Source organism: Vipera berus (genome assembly GCF_964194415.1).
Source record: "Vipera berus genome assembly, chromosome: 3".
Taxonomy (NCBI): Eukaryota; Metazoa; Chordata; class Lepidosauria; order Squamata; family Viperidae; genus Vipera; species Vipera berus.
In genome coordinates this window covers 141,701,960-141,724,101 of record NC_138204.1, presented here as the reverse complement: position 1 = coordinate 141,724,101, position 22,142 = coordinate 141,701,960, and the positions used below count along the sequence as shown (strand labels likewise).

The 22,142-nt window shown below is 42.0% G+C and overlaps 1 protein-coding gene across 7 annotated transcripts in view; it reads left to right on the top strand.

Moving 5' to 3' along the window:
• The first annotated feature begins 474 nt into the window (after positions 1-474).
• RNF152 (ring finger protein 152) overlaps positions 475-22,142 on the top strand; it is a 57,402-nt gene continuing 35,734 nt past the window's right edge. The window contains exons 1-3 of one of the 7 annotated variants that reach the window (XM_081322711.1): positions 486-516; positions 7,684-8,512; positions 10,420-10,543. The gene's annotated coding sequence lies outside the window, so the exon portion shown is untranslated. Of the gene's footprint in view, positions 517-7,441; positions 8,524-10,419; positions 10,544-10,684; positions 10,940-22,142 lie in introns of those variants that run through there. The other 6 variants (XM_081322714.1, XM_081322712.1, XM_081322715.1 and 3 more) reach the window with 6 other exon arrangements.

The following is a 22,142-nucleotide window of genomic DNA, read 5'->3' as shown; positions in this document are numbered from 1 at the left end:
AGCAAATCTGGTTTCCCCGTTGACTTTGCTCGTCAGAAGATCTCAAAAGATGATCACTTGACCCCCAGGACACTGTAACCCTCATAAATACAAACCAGTTGCCAAGCATCCTAATTTTGATCACATGACTATGGGGAGGCTCCAATGGTTGTAAGTGTGAAAAATGGTCATAAGGCACTTAGTGTTGTTGAAACTTTGAATGGCCACTGAACAAATGGTTGTAAGTCGAGGACTACCTGTACTATTGTATGTGTAGCTGTTTGTAGATCCACTGTCAGCCAATAGGCTATCATGGGGAGGGGTCATTGTACTTAAGAAATCAGGCATATAGCAGTTGGTATCTATTAAGTAAGGGGACTTCTAACTAGAAAGCTCCAATTATTTCTCAAACTGTGGGAAACCTGTGAGAGACAATACTTCCCTTTTCCCATAGGTTTACATCCAACTTGAGCTCAGACTGCTGCTTGACAGGGGAAAAAAGCAAAAAGAGATCACAACATTTTGCTGACGTTGCCAGTAAGTCTATAATTCATGTTGATTTCTTCAGCAGATTTTATGGCCTGCAATCATATCTGATCAGTGCAACCAATGCAAATCAGAAACTGGTATCTTTTGAAAGAAAAGCCACTATCTTTATGTGTCTGTCTGTTCCAAAGATCATTAGGCTGTTGCCCATGACTTCTGGATTGTTACTCCCTCATTCCAAGCTCTGAAAGCTAAAAGACTTAATTTTAATGAGAAGCATATTGAGGTATGAAATGTGATGACAAATTGTTAGGACCAATAATATTTTTTTAGAAAATTAAGAAAAAGCGAAAGAAGTTGGCACTTCTAGACTTGTAAAAATATAGGATTCATATGTTCTTTTTTTCTTATATGCTAACATATGTGCCTCTTTAAAACTATAGTCTCTCTTTCTGATACTTTTCTCACATCAAATATAAAAATAAAATCCTGGCGCCATTGTCATTTGATCAAGTATTTTCAACAATATTATTAAAAACACAAGCACAGTTTCCACTGATTATTTTCTCAACAGTATACTGTATATTCATAACAGAAGTGTAACTAAATTTAAGCAAGAATGTTTTCCATATATACAGTACGTCGTGGAGCATGGCAAATATAAGTTATAATCATGATTGATATTTAATCATAATCGTGATTAATATCAAATCTAATCACTTATAATCATGATATGAAATATAATAATTTCTAATCATATTTATAAATGTATAATCAAATATAATCATTTATAATTATGGCAAATATAATCATAGGTTTCTAAGGGAGCTCAAAATTTATAAACATTGTAAATTAGCAGTTGTACAAAAACTGAAAAATTAGAAACCTAATTGTTTTTATCCTTTTTTAATCATTTCTAATTTTTAATTGTTAAATTTGCTTTTTCAATCTATTTTTCCTTTATTGACATGTACATAAAACATTAATAATACAATGGATACCTTAACATTAATTGGCTGAAGATAAAACCTTTATTGTATTATTATTATTATTATTATTATTATTTTTATTATTATTATTATTATTATTATTATTATTATCAATAATAATAATAATAATAATAATAATAATAATAATAATAATAATAATAATAATAATAATAATAATAATAATAATAAGTTGGAAGGGACCTTGGAGGTCATCTAGTCCAACCCCCTGCTCAGGCAGGAAACCTTATACCATTTCAGGCAAATGGCTGTCCAGTCTCTTCTTAAAAACCTCCAGTGTTGGAGCATTCACCACCTCTGGAGGCAGGTTGTTCCACTGGTTAATTGTTCTAACTGTCAGGAAGTTTCTCCTTAGTTCTAGGTTGCTTCTCTCCTTGACTAGTTTCCATCCGTTGCTTCTTGTCCTGCCTTCAGGTGCTTTGGAGAATAGCTTGACTCCCTCTTCTTTGTGGCAGCCCCTGAGATATTGGAACACTGCTATCATGTCACCCCTCACTCTTCTCTTCGTTAAACTACACATACCCAATTCCAGCAACCGTTCCCTATAACACAACACATACTTTGATAGAATCCGCATGCTTTTAGATATATTCAATTCTGCATGAAAAAAACCCCAAATAGTTTAACAGTCATTAACACTGACATCCTAAACTGTAATTAACATTGATACAATAACTCTATTTTAAAATCCTCAATAATAATAATAATAGAATTGGAAGGGACCTTGGAGGTCTTTTAGTCCAACCCACTGCTCAGGTAGGAAACCCTATACCAGGGATGTCAAACTGCAGGCCAATTGCATCATGCAGAGGCCTTGCCCACCCTAGCTCCGTAATGCCAAAAAAGTCACGATATGCTGCGACACATCACGTGATGTGGCGAGTTTGACACCCGTGCCCTATATCATTTCAGACAAATGGTTGTCCAATCTCTTAAAAACTTCTAGAGTTGAAGCCTTTACCGCTTCTGGAGGCAGGTTGTTCCACTGATTAATTGTTCTATCTGTCAGAAAAATTCTCCTTAGTTCTAGGTTGCTTCTCTCCTTGATTAGTTTCCATCCGTTGCTTCTTGTCCTGCTTTCAGGTGCTTTGGAGAGTAGCTTGATTCCTTCTTCTTTGTGACAACCCCCCCCCCCTGAGATATTGGAACACTGCTATCATGTCACCCCTAGTCCTTCTCTTCATTAAACTAGACATACCCAATTCCAGCAACCTTTATGTTTTAGCTTCCAGTCCCCTAATAATCTTTGTTGCTCTTCTTTGTACTCTTTCTAGAGTCTCAACATCTTTTTTACATCGTGGTGACCAAAACTGGATGCAGTATTCCAAGTGTGGCCTTAAGAAGGCGTTATAAAGTGGTATTTACACTTCATGTGAACTTGATTCTATCCCTCTGTTAATGCAGCCTAGCACTGTGTTGGTTTTTTTGGGTAGCTGCAGCACAATGCTAGCTCATATTTAAGTGATTTTTCACTAGGTCTCCAAGATCCCTCTCATAGTTACTATTATTCAGCAAGGTACCACCTAGGTCACGGGTCGGCAACCCGCGGCTCCGGAGCCGCATGCGGCTCTTTGAGCCGTCTCCTGCGGCTCCCAGCCGCCCGGTGCGCGCGCACCTCTTCGAACGGGCAGTGGTGCGCACGCACCTCTCCAAATGGAGAGTGGCACCGCCCGTTTGGAGAGGTGCGCGCGCACCTCCCCGAATGGGTGGAGGTGCGCGTGCACCTCCCCAAACCTTTGGAGAGGTGCGCGCGTACCTCCGCGCGAACAGGCCGCGGCGTCGTTCTTTGACGAAGCTGCCGCGGCCCGTCTGCAAAGCTGCCGAAAGCGGCAGCTTTGCAGATGGGCCACGGCAGCTTCCTGAAAGAGCGATGCCGCGGCCCATTCCGAGAGGTGCGCGCGCACCTCCCCGAATGGGTGGAGCTGCGCGCGCACCTCCCCAAACCTTTGGAGAGGTGCGCGCGTACCTCCGCGCAAACGGGCCGCGGCGTCGTTCTTTGAGGAAGCTGCCGCGGCCCGTCTGCAAAGCTGCCGAAAGCGGCAGCTTTGCAGATGGGCCACGGCAGCTTCCTGAAAGAGCGACGCCGCGGCCCGTTCCGAGAGGTGCGCGCGCACCTCCCCGAATGGGCGGAGCTGCGCGTGCACCTCCCAAAACCTTTGGAGAGGTGCGCGCGTACCTCCGCGCGAACGGGCCGCGGCGTCGCTCTTTGATGAAGCTGCCGCGGCCCGTCTGCAAAGCTGCCGAAAGCGGCAGCTTTGCAGACGGGCTGTCGCCGTCGGGCAACCGGGAACCGGTTCCATCTGACTTTTAAAAAAAAATGGCGACCGCGTGCGTCCGCGCATGCGCAAAAAGTTTTTTGCGCGTGCGCGTGCATGGACACACGCACGCGGCTCCCAGTTTTTTTAATTTGTGATGGAACCGGTTCCCGGTGGCTCTTTTACTTTTTTAGGTTGCCGACCCCTGACCTAGGTGTTCGCTGATTCATTGCTTGATTATCATTTCTAAGTTATCAATAGTAGTGTAAGTTATCTGAAGTCTAATAATCAATAGTCTAAGTTAAATAATAATAATAATAATAATAATAATAATAATAATAATAATAATAATAATAATAATAATAATAATAATAATAATAATAATAATAAAGTTGGAAGGTACCTTAGAGGTCATCTAGTCCAACCCCCTGCTCAGGCAGGAAACCCTACACCAGGGGTCGGAAACCTGAAAAAGCAAAAGAACCAATCGGAACCGGTTCCATCACACACACAAAAAAGTGGGAGCCGCAAAAAGTGCGCGCGCATGCATCCATGCACGTGCATGCGCAAAAAACAAAACATTTTGCGCATGTGCAAAACGGGAGGCACCTGCGTGGCGACAGGTCTCCCTGGCGACGGGCGCCTTCAGCTTGGGCGCCGCCGGAGCCACCCCCGGGACCTCCAAACCACCGCCCGTTCAGAGATGTGCGCGCGCTGCTCTCCAAACCTTCCCACTCTCCAAACGGGCAGCGGCACCACCTGTTTCCAGACCTGCCACCACCCGTTTGGGCAGCGGTAGGTCTGCAAGCTGCCATAGTCCGTTTACAGAGTTGCCGCCTTCAGAGTTGCTGCAAACAGGCCGCGGCAGCTTTCCAAACAGGCGGCAGCGCCGCCCGTTCGGAGAGGTGTGCGTGCAGCTCTCCAAACCTTTGGAGAGGTGCATGCACACCTCCCCCCGAATGAGCGGCGGCGCCACCCATTTGCAGACCTGCTACCACTGGTTTGGAAAGCTGCTGCAGCCCGTTTGCAAAGCTACCCCCTTCGGAGGAGGGCGGCAGCTCTGCAAACGGCCCACGGCAGCTTTCCAAAAGGGCGGTGCCACTGCCCGTTTGGAGAGGTGCGCGCGCACCTTACGCCCGTTTGGAGAGGTGCGCGCGCACCTCTCTGAATGGGCGGTGCCACTGCCCGTTTGGAGAGGTGCGCGCGCACCACTGCCCGTTCGGAGAGGTGCGCGCGCACCGCTGCCCATTCAGAGAGGTGCGCGCGCACCACTGCCCGTTCGGAGAGGTGCGCGCGCACCGGGCGACTGGGAGCCGCAGGAGATGGCTTAAAGAGCTGCATGCGGCTCCGGAGCCGCGGGTTGCTGACCTGTGCCCTATACCATTTCAGACAAATGGCTGTCCAGTCTCTTCCTAAAAACTTCCAGTGTTGGTGCATTCACTGCTTATGGAGGCAGGTTGTTCCACTGGTTAATTGTTCTAATTAATGGGTTATACAAAATAATATATCAGAGGGTCCTGAATTGTTAATAATTAATGGATAAATCTTACAATATAGCATTACACCCTCCTTTCAGAAAATAGCATCAAGCAGGTGAACAAAATCACACCATTCTAAGAAAAAATATGTATAGTAGCTGTTATTTAGGCATATAATTTTACTATAATGCAAAGTAGATTCACAAATACTTGTTTCTCACTATTTGCCTACATTAATGGAGGATTTCAGATACAGTATGTAAATAACTCATCTCACATCCAATAACCTCAGAAGGATTTTTGTACCACCCAAAGACATATATGGTATTTTCAGTAATATCTGCTCTCTGGTGCCAGTCAGAGGAATTATTTTAGTTGAAGATTGGGGTGGGGGGTGGAGGAGGTGTTAATCAAATATTGTATCAAAAATGTTTCCTTATCTTTCTGAAATAAAAATCCGGCACAAATCACTCATCTAATATTTATCTGCAGTACTTTGGTCTGAAATGTGAAAACAAATATAAATTTGGTCTCTGATTAACTCTTATTCTCGCTTGAGAAAGCAATCCAGGAAAGCTGCTACCATTTCTTAGTTTACAAGCCCACAGACTCAACCCAGTATCTTTCAGAGGTATCAGACTTTAGCTCAGTGAATTGTAGTTCATCATATCTGGAGTTTGGGGAATATTGTTGAGATGAGATCCTGGGTTCCTGAATCCCTAAGAAACACCCAAGCTTCAGACTAGCGTTTCTCAACCTCAGCAGCTTTAAGATATGTGGATTGCAACTCCCAGCATTGCTGGCTGGGGAATTCTGGGTGTTGAAGTCCATACATCTTAAAGCTGCTGAGGTTGAGAAAGACTGCTTCAGATTAAATTAATTCTTCAATTTTTTTTAAAGTTAATCGATATCTACAGAGAAAAAGCAGCTTGACACTATGCTTGCTACTCTGACTCAATAGTTGTAATATTCAAAGATAAGGCTGGTGGTAGGGTAATCACACTAACCATGGAGAAGAGCGATAGTAAGAGACTTGTAAAGTTGAAGGAAGAAGAGTCTCTGAAATAACTTAATCAGTAGTTTACATTGTGATCCCTGATGGTTGTCTATGTAAGTTTGTGAAAGGTTGTAAAGCTATATAAGGGACTTAACTTTGAGGTTGTTCACACCTTGTCATGTACTAATTGAGCACCCTATCCCGATCCCATGTTAATCTTGGGAATTAAAAAATTGCCTGTTCTTATCTTTATGAAGAAAATGGCAAATATAATCCAAGGTTATTTTTTTATACTATGGCCTGTACATGAAATTTTCTGGAAACTCTGCTGTACAGCAATAAGGGGGTTATAAACGTAAAGGCAATTTATCACGTGGATTAGACAAGTACACAAATCAGATATGAGTTCAGAGTGAACTATGATAAATGACTCAAACAGGCCCATTGAAGTCACTGCAAGCACGCATCACATCAGTATGGACTGATGCAAGCAGTACCCATTATGTCAAGTGAACCATCTCAAATTGTTTTCTGAAATAGATGTACTTTTTAACAAATTTATTTACAGTGTGTGGGTAGTATCAGGGCACCTATGCAATTGTTTCAAACTCTGTACCTTTTTTAATTGCCAGTCCATACATGTTAATATCTGTTGCCTCTTTCGTATGGTATGTTGATGCAACTTATGTTGATGCAACTGTTATCTTTCCAGATGTTCTACTTTTTTATCATTCACATAAACAAATCCAGGATAATTTCACTGTGGTTTTATGTTCCCTACTATGTCTGCTTGGTCTCTCTCCCTCTGAACCTATATACACAGAATAAGTCCCATTGAAAATAGTGAGCCTACTTCCCACACAGATGTGCACAGCAACTTCTGCTAGCATCAGAAACAATTTGCATGTTTAACAATCATAATTTTTAATACACTTTGAAACAGTAATAAGTTATTTGAAACAATTAAATAATGGATGCATTTTTTTCTGGATATTAAGCATTGTGCTTTGCTTAATTTAAAGCAAAGATATAACAGAGGAGGTTTTCAGGGACCTAGTTATAATGTTTAAAATTAAATGATGTGCCAATTACTGAGAATTTCCAGGCTGCTGAAATGGTTCTGGCAGGGCCAAAGAAATCCTTTATATACTGTGATGGTGCGAAGCTCCCTGAAATTCAAAAGAAAGCTGCTTTTTTTTTAGAATGGAGATAATGAAGATCAATGGCTCTTGTTGCATTGTTTCAAATGCAGCTAATTAGGGATTAAAAGGTAAATTGCAAGAAAGCAGTTCAAGCCAAGAACCAGCTGGAAAACAGAAATATGTGACTTCCCCAGGAGAACTCCATGAAGGGTGAGCAAGGACACTGGCACTACCATAAACAGCATTGCAGCTCAGCCAACGCTGAAAAATACTCAAGAGAAATACACAGGAAGCACAGTCGGTAGTATCTTTATTATTTTATTTTTCCCCCTATTCCAGCACTGTATGCAGCTTTACATCCTACTTCTGCAGTAAAGAAGCATCACCTGTTGAATTTCTATCTGTCAGGCGAGCAATAAAAGGCATGTGAAACCAGACCAAAAAAAAAACAACAAAACCCAGCAACCCAGTTTATGCATTTGGGAGATGGAATCCAACTGAATCATGACATTAATTTCCCGTGGTTCTCACGGGGGTCTGCTCTTACTCCTGGATCGAATCTAAGAATCTAATGTATTCCTTGGAAAAATACAAGAGTTGTTGTTGTTGTTGTTAGTATCAAAGCTTTGTGTTTTTCCTGTAGCAGTCTCACCCCTCCCACCTTGCGCGGGCGCGCGCGCTGAGAATAACCCCGAATAACCCCACGTTATCTCAAGAAGCGGACGCTAAACCACGAAGCGTAAATTGGTGGTCGTCTGAAGCTGCCACTCCCGAGACGCTTTGACATTTCCGCCTGCCTGGCTGGCTCCGTTGAATACCGGCGTTTAACTTTGCAGCGATCACGTCTTCGGTCTCGCTTTTGCAAACGCATCGAGCCGCAAAAGCGCAAAAAGGGGATTTGGAGAGGAAGAGGAAGAGGAAGGAGAAGGAGCCCAAGCGCGAGAGGCGCAAAAACAAAAAAGCCCCCCCTCTCCTCGAGGGGGCGGGGCTGGAGACCAAGGGGCGGAGCTTTTCCGCCCCGCCTCCGGCGGCTTGTCTGACAATTTCAAGCTCCTTCTCCTCCCCCGCCTGCTACCCCGCCACCCACCGCTTGGGCTTCAATTAGCCGCCGACGGTGGAGCTGGCAGGGCGCGCAAGGCTGCAGGCTGCGCGGATGGGGAGGAGCGATGTAAGCGAAATGTGCGGGGCTTGCTTATTTATTTATTTATTTATTTATTTATTTATTTATTTATTTATTTATTTATTTATTTATTTATTTATTTATTTATTTATTTATTTATTTATTTATGTATTTATTTATTTATGTATGTATGTATGTATGTATGTATGTATGTATTTATTTTCTTAAGAACAATAAAGAAAGAAGTAAATCAATAAAAGAGCGCAAGCCGCTTTTCCCCACCGAGCTGGTTTCGGCTCTTAGGTTGCGGGATAGCAGAGGGCATTATTAACCATTATTAGATGGAATTAGAGGGCATTATTAACCATTATTAGATGGAATATTTCCACACAGACAGACCGGCGCACGCGGGTAGCCGTCTGTCTGCGCACACGCGTTTGAGTCTCTCTCTCTCTCTCTCTCTCTCTCTCTCTCTCTCTCTCTCTCTCTCTCTCTCTCTCTGTGTGTGTGTGTGTGTGTGTGTGCTAATAATACCGTAACGTTTGGGACAGGAGTGTGTGGCGTCTTGAACTCTTTTCGGCACCCCTCCCCCCCCCGCCCCGGTTTAACCCGTTCGCCTCTGCATTCAAACTGTTGCACGCGCGTCAAGGAAGCGGCTTGGAAGGTCTGAAGTTTAAAGGACTCACTTCTGATAAGAGAATGAACGCCGCGGAGGATTTGTAATATGCGTTGGGGAATTGGTCGTCCTCCTCCTCCTTCTCTTCCTCCTCCTCCTCCTCATCATCATCATCATGATGATGTTCTTTTTTAATAGAGGGAGAGAAACTCAACCTCATTTGTGTAGTTCGGTTTTTGTTGAACGTTTCATAGGTTGGAGGGAGGGAGGGAGGAGGGGCTCGGGGAAAAAAAAGCTAAAATGCAGCCGATTAAATGAAAGGGATGCTTAAAAAGCTTGCAGGAGTCTATAAACTCGAGTGGGCAGGAGGGTCTGAATACTACTGCCAAGCGTGTTTGTTTGGCGGGGTCTCGGAGAAAGGACTCGGTGCGGAGAAAAGCTTGGTATTTTCTGCGTAAGCCTTGGTTGCAGCCGGGGAGCTGTGAATAGATAACCTTTCCCTTCACTTAAGTCTCTTAGCAGGCAGGGAAGACGCTGAGCATCTCTCCCCCTTTTGAAAAACCTTTCGCTGTTTTTTGTTTTTTTTTTAAGGAAAGGAAAGCAAGCAAGCAAGCAAGCTGCCTATAAAAGACCCAGCTGCAGCTTGGGGGTGGGGGTGGGGGGAGAGAAATGGGGAGGCTGTCTGTTTCTCTTCTCTATCTCCAGCCAGAATCCTCCCCCCCCCACCCCCTTCTTCTGGAGGAGGAGATAGGAAGAGAAGAGACAGATGTCTAGGTCTTTTCATTTGGTCGATCCTGCTTGACAGGCTGAAATGATCACTGCAAGGGCAAGGCAAAAAGAACAGGGAGCCTGGGGTGGCTGAGCATTGCGGGTCAACCCCCCAAAGGGGGGAGCATTGTGTGTTTGTCCCTTATGCTTGGGAGGGACAAGGCTTTTGTTTCAGAAACCTCAAATCCCCCCTTTGCATCTTTTTTTTAAAGGAAAACGTAGGTTAGGTTGCTAGAGAGTGGTGGTGATGATTGCAGAACATCTGATTATGCAAGTTGGCCCATGGCTGTATTTATTTATATATTTATATATATATATATGCATGCATGTAGACAAGCAACTATAGTCTGGCCACATAATCTGTAATAACCGTAGCTTGCCTGTTCCTGTGGCTGCTGGTGAGGGAGACTGGGGTATCCTTGTAAGCAAGTCGAAGAATAGTCCCCCCCCTTCCTGTGCCCCTCTGGCTCCCAAATATGGGCATATCCTGGTTGAAGAGGCCCCTCAGATTGCCTAATTTGCTGGTTGCTGCTGCTGCTGTCTAACCCTGGCTTCCTGTAATACACTGCAGGCAGAACAAAGCTCTGTCACAACTGTGCTTCATGCTTGTCGCCTCCTGCCTGCAAGCAGCTGAATGTTTCCCGCTCCATATCATCAGGCAGAAAGGGATGGATGAGACACAATGAGAGATTCAGGTAATGCCACCCAAAATACGTTTGATATCTGTTGCTGTGCTAAAGCTGCTGTTGCTGGAGCATTGTCTCTGCATGGCCACTTTGTTGAACTCTGTTTTCTCACTCTGGTTGCATCGCTTTGTTTTGTTTTGTTTTTTTAAGTGAGAGGTGCTGAGCCCTGGAGTTGGTTTACACACAGATACCAAAGCAAATGAAACTGAAGTAGAAGCTGGTTGGTGGTTCTTTTTAAATCCCTGCCGGAGGAGGAAGATGATCGATCATTCCGAAGAACCATGTGGACTGCTGTTCATTTTTAAGGAAATGTTTTGAAGAATAATTTTTGAAATTATTTTGAAAATAATTTGGGGACAATAACTGAGGAAAAGCATCTTTTGTACTACGATTCATCTGTTCATGGTAAACAGTTTTGGTTGGTTAATGCTTGGGGAAAAGAGACTGGTTTTTAAAAAAACCAGATTATTAGGAAAAACAAGTAGGAATTAAATGTCAAGTGTTCACAATAGCTGCAATATTTAGATCCCATAAGCAATTCAGTGACTTTGGAAGCTATTCACCATTTGGAAAATGTTTGAAAACTGGTAAAAAAAATATAAATCTGAATGCAGTGCTTTACAGTTGCCGAGATTGTGAAAGTGGAGAACATGAGGGGTGTGTTTGATTAATTTGTGGCAGAGGATAAATACAGATATAAATAGTCTTTTCATTGTCTATTAAGTTTTTTTCCCACTCACAGGTTTCTGTTACCATTGAATCTGCAAACAACGGTCTTTTATTTTGTCTTGGTACTCTTTCAAAGTGACACTTCTGTGTGACAGAATTTGGGTCATTAAAAAAAGGGTATTCCACAAACTTTGCTTTTTTTTCTTCTTCAAATGTCTCATCTACGTGCTAGTCTTTTTTTTCTCTCTCTCTCCCCCCCCCCCCCTGCGCTTTCTTCCAGTCTTTATACTCAGGCTGAGGCAATAGGCTTGCCCGAAGAACCTTGAGAGAACAAAAAATAACATACTACTTGGTGGGATTATGATCAAACCTTTCAGTGATTTCATTTAAAGGTTGAGCTTGTCATTGAGGATATACATAGGGTCAGGGCTTTTTTTGTCATAGAACGCTCAGAACGGAGTTCCGGCACCTTTTTTTGGATGGAACCTTGTAGGGTAGGCAAGGCAGGCTGTATGATGTGTGTGAGTTCCGGCACCTTTTCCTTTTACAAAAAAAGCACTGCATAGGGTGACTCTGTTTTGGTTTCTTCAATTGTTGTTCTGCAATGAGAACCTTTCTAGGAAGAGAATGTTTTGAAACTTGTTTATAAGACTTATTATTCTTAACTCTAGAGCCAGGATTTGTATGAAACAAAAGAGCAACCAAAAAGAGGGGGGAGGGGGGAGAACCTCCTCTCCTCATTTACATTTTTTTTTAAACTCAGGGGATTGCTCAGCTAAGTGGATAATTTGTAACAGCTGCTGGTTTTCCAAGGTGACATTTCTACAGCTGACAAGGAAAGGCAGGAGAGAGGAAACTTTGGGTACAATCTTGACAACTCTTGTTCCTACCCAGCTAGCATGAAAATGCATAAGGCTCACCCAAGAAATCCTTGTGGTTCATCGGAAAGTGACTTAAAATAGGAATTTATTTGGGTAATGCTGGGAGAAAATTACAGAGATTACTTGCCATGTACTCATAAAAATAGAGGGCGAGACATTAGCGGTCAAGCCCCATATTTCGAAAAATAATCACTTTGTTCATGCAATTTTAGAATGTTTTGAATGTTTGCAGAAAATTTTTTAAATGTACAAAAAGTCAACAATTTGATTTAGATTTGTTGTATCTGGGTTTCTGGACACTTCTTTCTTTGGAAGCTGCCCACCGTACTCTTTCATGAAATGTATTCGTGTAAGGTATAAGCGGCTTGCTGATTCTGATGAAGTTAATACCTGATCTATGTTTTGTCTTTAAGTCTTGTGTAGTTCTTCCATTTCAAGTTAATAAAATGAACCTTAGTAGGACTAAAGGATATTGAAATAACTTAGCAAAATCACTAAAGCTAATACAGATTATGTTGTCGTCAATGCCTGGAAAAAAACAGTGACAAACTTTTTTCCAGGAGTTGTCTTTGAGAAATAAAGATATACAGTAATATGTGCAAGATTTAGTGAGGACACCTTTTCGTTGCATATAATGCTAAACCATGGCTTAGTTTCATATGGGCGTCCTTACCATTCTTTTCCTTCTCTTTTTGTGGCCAGAAAGCAATTAAGACGTGTAACCCTAAATGACATATAAGTTATTTAAAATGAAACTGCATCTCACAGTTTGTGAAAACAAGCCAACTTAAACTGAAATTTATAGTCTGTCTAGATGCTGATATTATGACAGACTGCATTAGTATATCATAATAAGAATAAAAATTCATATAAGAATAAACAGGCTTTGTGTTAGGAATCTGTGTGTGTATGCAACCACACTGGGAATACTGAATTGAATTCAGACATTGCTCTGTTTCAGAAAAAGATACAGAACAGGTTCAGAAAGTAATAGTTAAAATAATAAAGTTCCCTTAGAGCAGGGGTGTCAAACTCAATTTCGTTGAGGGCCGCATCAGCATTGCGGTTGCCCTCAGGGGGCCGGGTGGGTGTGGCCAGGGTGGGCGTGGCCTACTGGGTGGGCATAGCTAGAGTGCGTACGGCCTACTGGGTGGGCGTGGCCAGCTCCGCATCGTTCGCATCAAGGGTGTCTATGGGGGTCTGGGCAGGAGTGGGACAGATCTGAGGGTCTGGCAGGAGGAGGGTCTCTGGGCCAGGGCCAAGGCAGTGGAGGCTGTTCCCTCACTGTTTCCAGGATGGCTTCGCGGGCCACATGAAACCACTTCGCGGGCCGCATCCGGCCCCCGGGCCTTGTGTTTGACATGTCTGCCTTAGAGGAATGGTTTCAGCATTTGGGGCTTTTAGGTTTATAGGAAAGATGATTAATGGAAGACATAATCATTGTTCGTGTTGTAGAGAAATTGGATAGAAATACGTTTCTTCCTCTCTCATAATTCCACTGCCTAGGGTTATCCAATGAAGGTCACTGATAACAAACTGGTAACTTATGACAGACAGAAAGTAATAGTTTCATTACTTCAAGACAATCAATTTTGAAATGGCACTGAGCTGACTCCTTCATGAATTTGTCTATTCTTACTAGCACAGAATGATTTAATATTTGTAAAAATAATAAAGGCCGTATAGAAATAAATACATAAATCAGTATGTTCATTGTATGAAAAAGCATGCTGGAAGACAAAGCAGGTAGCTTTTCCATTCATATCCTGCTTCTGGATAGAAGTGTCTTGTTGGCCACTGGGCAAGCAGAAGGCTCTAATGCAGGGGTGTCAAACTGCCAGCCCGTGGGCCGGATGCGTCATCCGGAAGCCGCGCCCGCCCCATTGCCGGCAATGGCAAAACCGTCCCGATATGTTGCGTGACATCAGGTGATGTTGCGAGTTTGACACGTCTGCTCTAATGCAACTCTTCAGGTGGTTTTAAACTTTGCTAGAGGCAAATTATGTTTCTGTTGACCATATTCTTTCAAGTACAATCTGTTGAAGGGGATGAGTGGGAGAAAAAAGGGCGAGTGAAAGGCCACCAAGCAAAAGTGATGGAGCACGTATGTAAGAGAGACAAGGCGAGGAAAATGGGACAGGAGTGTTGAACAATAGAGTAGAGTAGGAGTGTGTGGTAGGTAATGGACTGGTCAATAGAGCAAGTGATATCAATGGTCAGGTGATGGGCTAAGAGAGCAATTGATCAGTCAATAAAGCAAAAATTGATGAGTGAGTGAAGGAAAGAAACATAAGTGAGTGAGAGAGAAAGAGATGAGTGAACAGGAAAGACCAAGCAAAGGTCATAAGTGACAACATAAGAGAGAGAGTGAAATGTTGGGCGGGACAGTAGTACTTGATCCCCGGAGAGTCTCTCACTCACCCAGAGGAAAGGTGGAAAACCTCCACCTACTCCATGGATTTGATTTTAACAGATTGGTAAACTTGCCAGTCAAAACATTCCCCTCACCATCCACAGAGCAACTCCTCATTAGGGAGTGCAGTTCGTGGTGAAACTAGTGGAAAAGCCATCAGTTATTTTCTTTAACTTGTCCCACTACCATATTTACATAATGCCTCATGGAGTAGATGGAAACACATTGAATTTTGCCTCGAGCCTGACAGGTTGTGATGGAATAAAAGTAGCCAGTGATTTGTTTAGTTTTGCATGTTCTTCATTTTAATGGCTATGTTGCTTCTGTTTCAGTTAGAATTCAGACCCAATCAGATGGAAACAGCTTTGGTTCTGGTAGGTGACATAGTTGTTGAGAATATGTTCCTCTTGATTTGTTTAGACCTCTTGGCAGCATTTAATTTCATTTTCCATAGTGTTTTTCTGGATGGCTGAAAATGGTTGGAAATTGGGGTCACTATTAGGTGATGGTCTTGTTCCTACCAGAGCAGTTGATCTAGCTCGGGTCCCCAACCCCTGGTTCGTGGCATGCCAGCAACTGGTCTGCACAAGCAAGCAAAATCCCATCTGCGGGATGCAGGCAGCAAACAAAACCATGCACCCTCCGGTCTGTGGAAAAACCTCTCTCCACGGAACCGGTCCTGGTGCCCAAAAGGTTGGGTCCTCTGATCTAGTGGTGGTTGGAGAGGAGTGATTGAACTCTTGGGGACTCCAGTGTGGTGTTCCCCACAGCGTGGTACTTTTTCCTGTTATTGAACATCTATATGAAATGGCTGGAGGAGATCATTGCTTTGTTTGGATGAGGTTATACATAGCCACCTAAGCCAGACCAGAAATGTTGTGGAAGTTCTGAATCAGTGCATAGGGACTATGAATTAAATTCTTACAAGACAAAGTTGCTAATTGTCAGAAAACATCTGAGACATTTATTAACATTGGTTCCGTAAGTTTCAACCAACTTTCTTCAGTTTTTCAAAGTAAGTTAAATCAACTCTTATGGTACTTTAATTTGGGTGGCTTTCGCAGATGGTTTATTATTTCTTTTGACTTTTTCAGCTTATTGTATATTGTAATTGTGGTCCAATGCCCAGAATCCTACAGATTGAGGCATCTTATAAATAAAAGTAAGTAGTCTATAACCAGAAAAGGCCCTTTCAGTGTCTGCCTCAGCATTCTAGAACTTTGCCCTGTAAGAACATCAAAGAAAGCTGTTATATCTAGCTTTCATTCACTGACTTATTTTTATTCTATTAGGACTTTGCTTGTTAAGCATTTGTTGTTTTCTGTAATGTTGTTTTCTGCTAGCATATTTCTCTGTCTTGGATTTTACTGTACTTTAGAATATTGTGATTTTAAAGAATTAAAATCACCAGCCCAAAATGCACTGAGCTTTCAAAAAAAAACAACAAAAAACAACAACCCTTCATCCGCTGTTTACATTCTTTTTACATATATTTTTTTTTTTGAAATTAATATGAATAAGGGCACCTCTATGGATATGGTTTGGGATGCTAGTAAGGCCTATATGAGAGGGGTGTTGATATATATGAACAATAAACATAGATGTGCTGTTGAAGCTAGGAGGAAAGAATTGGAGAATGAAATAAAGGAAAAAGAAAAGGCTTTGATTTTGAATCTAGAGGTTGTGAAGTCTAAGGAGGCTATTAAACTGTTAAGAGGAATGGATTGAGTATATTCTATATTAATAGTGTTTGTAGTTATCCTATGTGAGCTAGAGAGTGATAGATTTTAGAGTCTATGGTTGTTAGCATATGGTTGTTTATGATTCTTTTTTTGTTTTTTATACCTTGTACTCAGCTCTGGGAAGTCGGGGGGGGGGGGGTGGGGGGGGGAGGGGGGGAGGGGTAAGGAGGGAGGGATAGGGGAGGGGTAGGGGGGACTGTCAAAGATAAAATGTATGATAAAACTTTTCAATTAAAAAAAATGCACTGAGCTTTGTGCTTTGGTATTTCTGTGATGACATACTAGTATCCTTCCAGCAATTTCTCAACCTTCCTCACTTAAGAGGAGCATGATACTCTAGCTGTTGAAATAAAGTAATGTGCTTGCAAGGGATTCAGACATAAAATAACTTGGAAGACATCCAGGCTACAATTTTGACCAGTTTTGTCACACCTATGGCTGCTTGTGCTCTAAAACCTACCACACTTAATTTAGCCATTGCTCTGGAGTTAAATTAGTTTAGTTTCTGTGTAAAAGTCTACCTTAGGCTATTTCAATTACTGAAAAGCTAGATGTGAGCTTGGAGCTTTTTGTTAGTTTGTTAGTTTAGTGCAGATGCATCTCTTCGGTCTGCAAAAAACCCTTTCCAGTCTGAGCTCCGTTTTGTTCCAGCATTGGAAGTGCTGCATTGATATTAATTTTCTATGAATATGATTGGGTGGGTGGGAATTTTGTTCACTCTGAGAGTTTTATGCCCAAGAGTTACAGTGTAAAGCCGAATGCTCAGAGTTTCCCGATAAAAGACTCTGAATTATGTAAACATGATTTTAAGGGATGAATGATGTTGTCCAAGTATTAGATGCTAAGGCTTTACTGCAGAACTGCTTTCTTTCAAATAATCTCTCTTGATGTTGAACTGGGTAGACAGTGCAATAATTTTTTGGAGTGCCAACCATCTCCAGGTCCGGTCAGGATGACATTTTATGGAACATTAATAAATGTGGAGGAATGGACATATAGGAACTGGACAGAATTTCACAACAACCAATATCTGTTTAGGAATTTTGAGGAGCTGTCTGACTGACATACTTCTAAAGTAGAGATGCGGTCCCAGTGGTTTGATGCAGCAACCACCAAGCACATGTTGAAGGAAAAGTCTTCATCATGGTTCAGTCCAAGCCAGGAATAAACAACAGTAAGAAATCAGAGAAACAAAGAGGAGGTTTGGGAACAGCCTCTTCAAATGCAAACTGGGAGTCCTTAGTCTTTGATAAGCATTGTTGCAAACCATTCCTTATATGGGTCAAGGGAGCAGTTGCTGCTGCCCCCTGATGTCTCTGAAGGAAGGGATAAAATTACAGTAATGGTAAAAAAAAAGCAATTGCTATATGACATTTCTGTGGCACGCTTGGCCAGTTTGAAGAGTCCAAACCTGCTAGTTGTGCAGATTTTAAAGCAAGTCAATTTCAATCATATCTTTGGAACAGTGTCTGCACTCCATTATTTTACATAGGTTTGTATTAGGCTGCAAAACAGCACTGGAGTGAAATGCTGCTTTTTGCTGGGTGAAGAATCATTGGAGCTAAAATTTGATTTAAAGCAGCTCCAAGGTCTTTGCATCCCTGGAGAAAAATACTCCAGTCCCCTGGGTTCTTATGGCATGATGCGTCTGAGCTGTTTTCTTTCTAGCTCAGCTGTAGTGTAAGCTAAATTGGAAAACAGACATTTAATACTGAAGCCTTGCAGGACTTTGGGGAAATCTCTTTTCTGATTGGCAGGAATTGTTGTCTCAGCTCGCCTTCTGGCTTCTGGGCTCCAGCCCTGCTTCATGTTGGTTACAGGTCCTTAAAGGAGAAAGGTGACACAACAGCTCATAGTATTTGCCCTGAATTTGTGGAATATGACTGAATTCATCATTTTGTGAAGACCACCTTAAAATGCCTGATGGATTGATCTTGGCCACTTTGACTGATTGCAGTTGCCTAGTACCATAGACTAAAGAAAGTACAAGGGCCCTGTTCGTTTCTTCTTCAGATGTGTAGGGAGCAACACCTTGTGGAGAAACATTAGAGCAGACATGTCAAACACAAGGCCCGGGGGCTGGATCCGGCCCGCGAAGTGATTTCATGTGGCCCACGAAGCCATCCTGGAAACAGTGAGGGAACGGCCCCCACTGCCTTGGCCCTGGCCCAGAGACCCTCCTTCTTCCAGAGACCCTCAGATCTGTCCCACTCCTGCCCGGGCCCCCATAGGCACCCTTGATGCGAATGGTGTAGAGCTGGCCACACCCACCCGGCCCCCTGAAGGCAACCGCAATGCTGATGCGGCCCTCAATGAAATTGAGTTTGACACCCCTGCATTAGAGGGTTGATTGGTGTGGGGTTTTTTGCTTTTTGTTTTTTTTTTTGCTGCTGACCATCTCTTTCCCTCTGCTGGTTTTCTTAGCTGATTGCAGCTTTCAGAAAAAAAAAGCATGCTTACAAAATTATTAGCATGCTATCCTATCACGTAAGGGAACATTTTTCAGTGGAACAGAGGAATGATGACTTGGTATTTTGGTAGCTACTACTTTACAGCAACTGTACAGGGTTTTTATTTTTTTGCAAGCTGCTAAGCAGATTTGTACAATGTACCCCAAAAATGTGGATGAGGAAGGGGGTGCTTCCATTTGACCTTTTTTTTTGCATGAAGTGGAGGATGAGGGGATTTTTGTTCCTCCGAAACCTGCAGAGCTAAGGGGGCAGAAAGATCGAGCGAGATAACAATGATTGGCTGGTGATGATTCTACATGTAGTCCTCTACTTACAGCCATTTGTTTAGTGACTGTTCAAAGTTACAATAGCACTGAAAACAGTGACATGACTGTTTTTCACTTATGACTGTTGCAGCAACTGTGGACATGTGATCAAAATTGGCAATGGGAAAGTATAGCATTCTGGGGTCACGTGATCAATCACCTTTTGCTGCAATCTCCAGATAATCTCCATTCTGTCAGGAATGTACTAAGATAAAAATTCAAAGGGTTTGAATGAAATGGAAACAAGCTAGAGACAACTTAGTGGGAAATATTTTCATTTATTTTTGGTCACAGTTTTTTTACAGTAAGCTCTTTTTACTGCAAGTAAAATGTAAATAACTTTGTTTAAATTTTCAATATTTGGAGACGTGTGCCCTTGTTTACTGTATATCAGAAAAGGCACAATTCATGAACAAGACATAGGTACCAGCAGGAGTGGGTGGGTGTAGATAAAACAATCCATTGAAGACTAGGTACATAGAGAGTAATGAATACTGACTAGGAGAATGGAAAACTTGTTTGGAAATGAGGGGGAAAAATGGAAGCAGGCTTTGAGAAGGAAAGTATTGGCAATGGCTAGTTATGAGAGGCATGCCTGTTGAGTTCAAGGAGGGAAGCTCTTTTAAATTAAACAGTTATTTTTTCAGATGGTTGGAGTGATTCTGATGTAAAATGGGAAGACAGAAAAATGTTTTCTATGATGGCCACTTTTTAGGGTGTGGGCTAGTGTTAGATTCTGAAGCTGTTGCATGTATAAGTACTCCACAGAAGAATGTGGAGTATTTTGGTCAGAGCACAACAACTGAGCTTTAAAATCTACATTAAAAACAATTTTTTTCCTTTCTGTATTGGTTGGACCGCGATTGGTGACTTCTTTCACTAATTGTAAAACCTGGTTACAGACTACAGCAGGGGTCCCCAACCTCCAGTCCGTGGACCGGCACTGGTCCGTGGAATACTAACAACTGGGCCGCGCAAGCAAGTGAAACCCCATCTGCTGGATGCAGGCAGCACATGAAACCATGCCCCTTCTGACCCGTGGAAAAATCTTTCTCCACAGAACCGGTCCTTGGTGCCCAAAAGGTTGGGGGTCCCTGGAGTCTAGTACCTGGGTTCACAAAATATGGGTAGGTGGAGCATAGTAGTGGAAATGGGAAGTAATAGTTCAGTAGTATCTGGACAGATGCAGATTTCCCATACCTCTTGTCTTTAACAGAATTATTACAATGGCCAACAAATTGCCTCGGGAGGGCTCCCAAGCAGGAGATGGAGGCTTACTCCTCTCTCCCTATGGTTGCTTTGCAACTGGTATTTGGAAGCATGGAAGTAACAATGATTCTTCGGTATTAATGGTCTTTGATAGACTTGTCCAAATGAATTTATACAAGCCATTCAAGTTGGAGATCACCCCCATATCTTGTGTCTATGGAGATTCTCAGTCATCCAGGTCATGGTTGTCCCAAAGATGCTTGTTCAAAAGGCAAAAGGCAACTGGATTTTTCACTTCTCATCTCAACTGAAGCTTCTTCAGTTCTGGCCAAACAAATGCAATTACAATCTTAATTGTTCACTCTTGGAACAAAAGCACCTCTCATTCAGGTATATAGGCATAACTACTCTCTTAAAGTCTGGATGGCCAGGTTATGTTTGAAAGACCCTCTATGCATGGTATATTGTTCTGTGTGGTTGACTACACTTTCCATATATTTATATGCATACCAATCAATATATGGCTTGAACCGTCTTGGCAGTCATTCTCATACCTCCTGGTACTGTTTTATAGACAATTGTTGCCTCACTGTGTTCTCTGATGTTTGTGGAGCCATTCTTCGTTGGGAAAAAACTATGTCTTCACATACTTTGTTGTGCCTTCTTTGAAGTCATTCACATGCTGTGTAAGTTCACCTGATACAAACTGTGCCTTTTTGGTCTGTATAGAACAGGCGTCTTCAAACTTGCCTGGCTGAGGAATTCTGGGAGCTGAAGTCCACAAGTCATAAAAGGGCCAAGTTTGAAGACCCCTGGTATAGAGTCCCATCTTCTTCTTCATTTTTCAAATATATCGCACATTATTAATGGCAGTTACACTAATAGTAGTTGAAATGGTTTGAACATAGGCAAACAGCATCACAAAAATGTCACATACAGTACAATTAAGCCAGTATGCAAAATGCCTCAGTGCTGTTACCTCCTGTCCCTAAGATCTAAAAACTGAGTTGATTTCATCCACCTTAGGAGAAGCAGCACATTTGCATAAATGCTCCTATTGACAACTTTCCAAAATCCCTTGGCCCATCAATTAATTTACTTTGAAAAGCTGAGAAATGATTAATGAAAATTAATTCAAAAAATTAGTCAAAATGTGTAAATGTTTTGTAACTTAAAGTTTGAAATATTTTTAGTTTGTTGGACTTGATGCTAATGAGTACTTCATTAAAGCAGCAAATCTGCTTTAAACTTACATATTTATGTGTTTTTATGTGTATGTACAATGCATATGCATTATAATGTTTGCAGTGTAAAACATTAGTGCACGCAACTTGCAGCATCAGTTCTTCCTGCACTGAATTGCTTATAAAGAGGTGGAATCATTTTAGGTGGAACAAAATAGGAATTTTGATTGTACCCCATTCTACTATCCAAAGTTAAATCATTATTAGTCTGTTCAGCAGAAGCTGGTTTATACTATTTCATTTGTTATAATTTTCTAGATGTTATTTCTAGGGTATACTGGCTAGGGCTGAAGTAATTCTGAAAACATTTGGTTCCCACAGTACTACTAGTATTACCACAGTACTATCTTTTGTCTAAGGATACTACCCATGTAGTATGGCTGTATTATTATCCTTCTCATCTTTTCTACTACCTTCTCCTATTGGTATTTTAAGATTATATTACCTTGTTGTTTGTATGTACACTGATTATATTATATTGTTGTTTGTATGTACACTGAGAGCTTATGCATCGGAGACAAATTTCTTGTGTGTCCAATCACGCTTGGCAATTAAAGTGTTCTATTCCATTCCATTCCATTCCATTCCATTCCCCACTCCTGGTTTAGGGGCATTTACTTATTGCTTAAGTAAATGAATAAATGCTAGTGCCACTTTCCTTCCTTATACAGTCT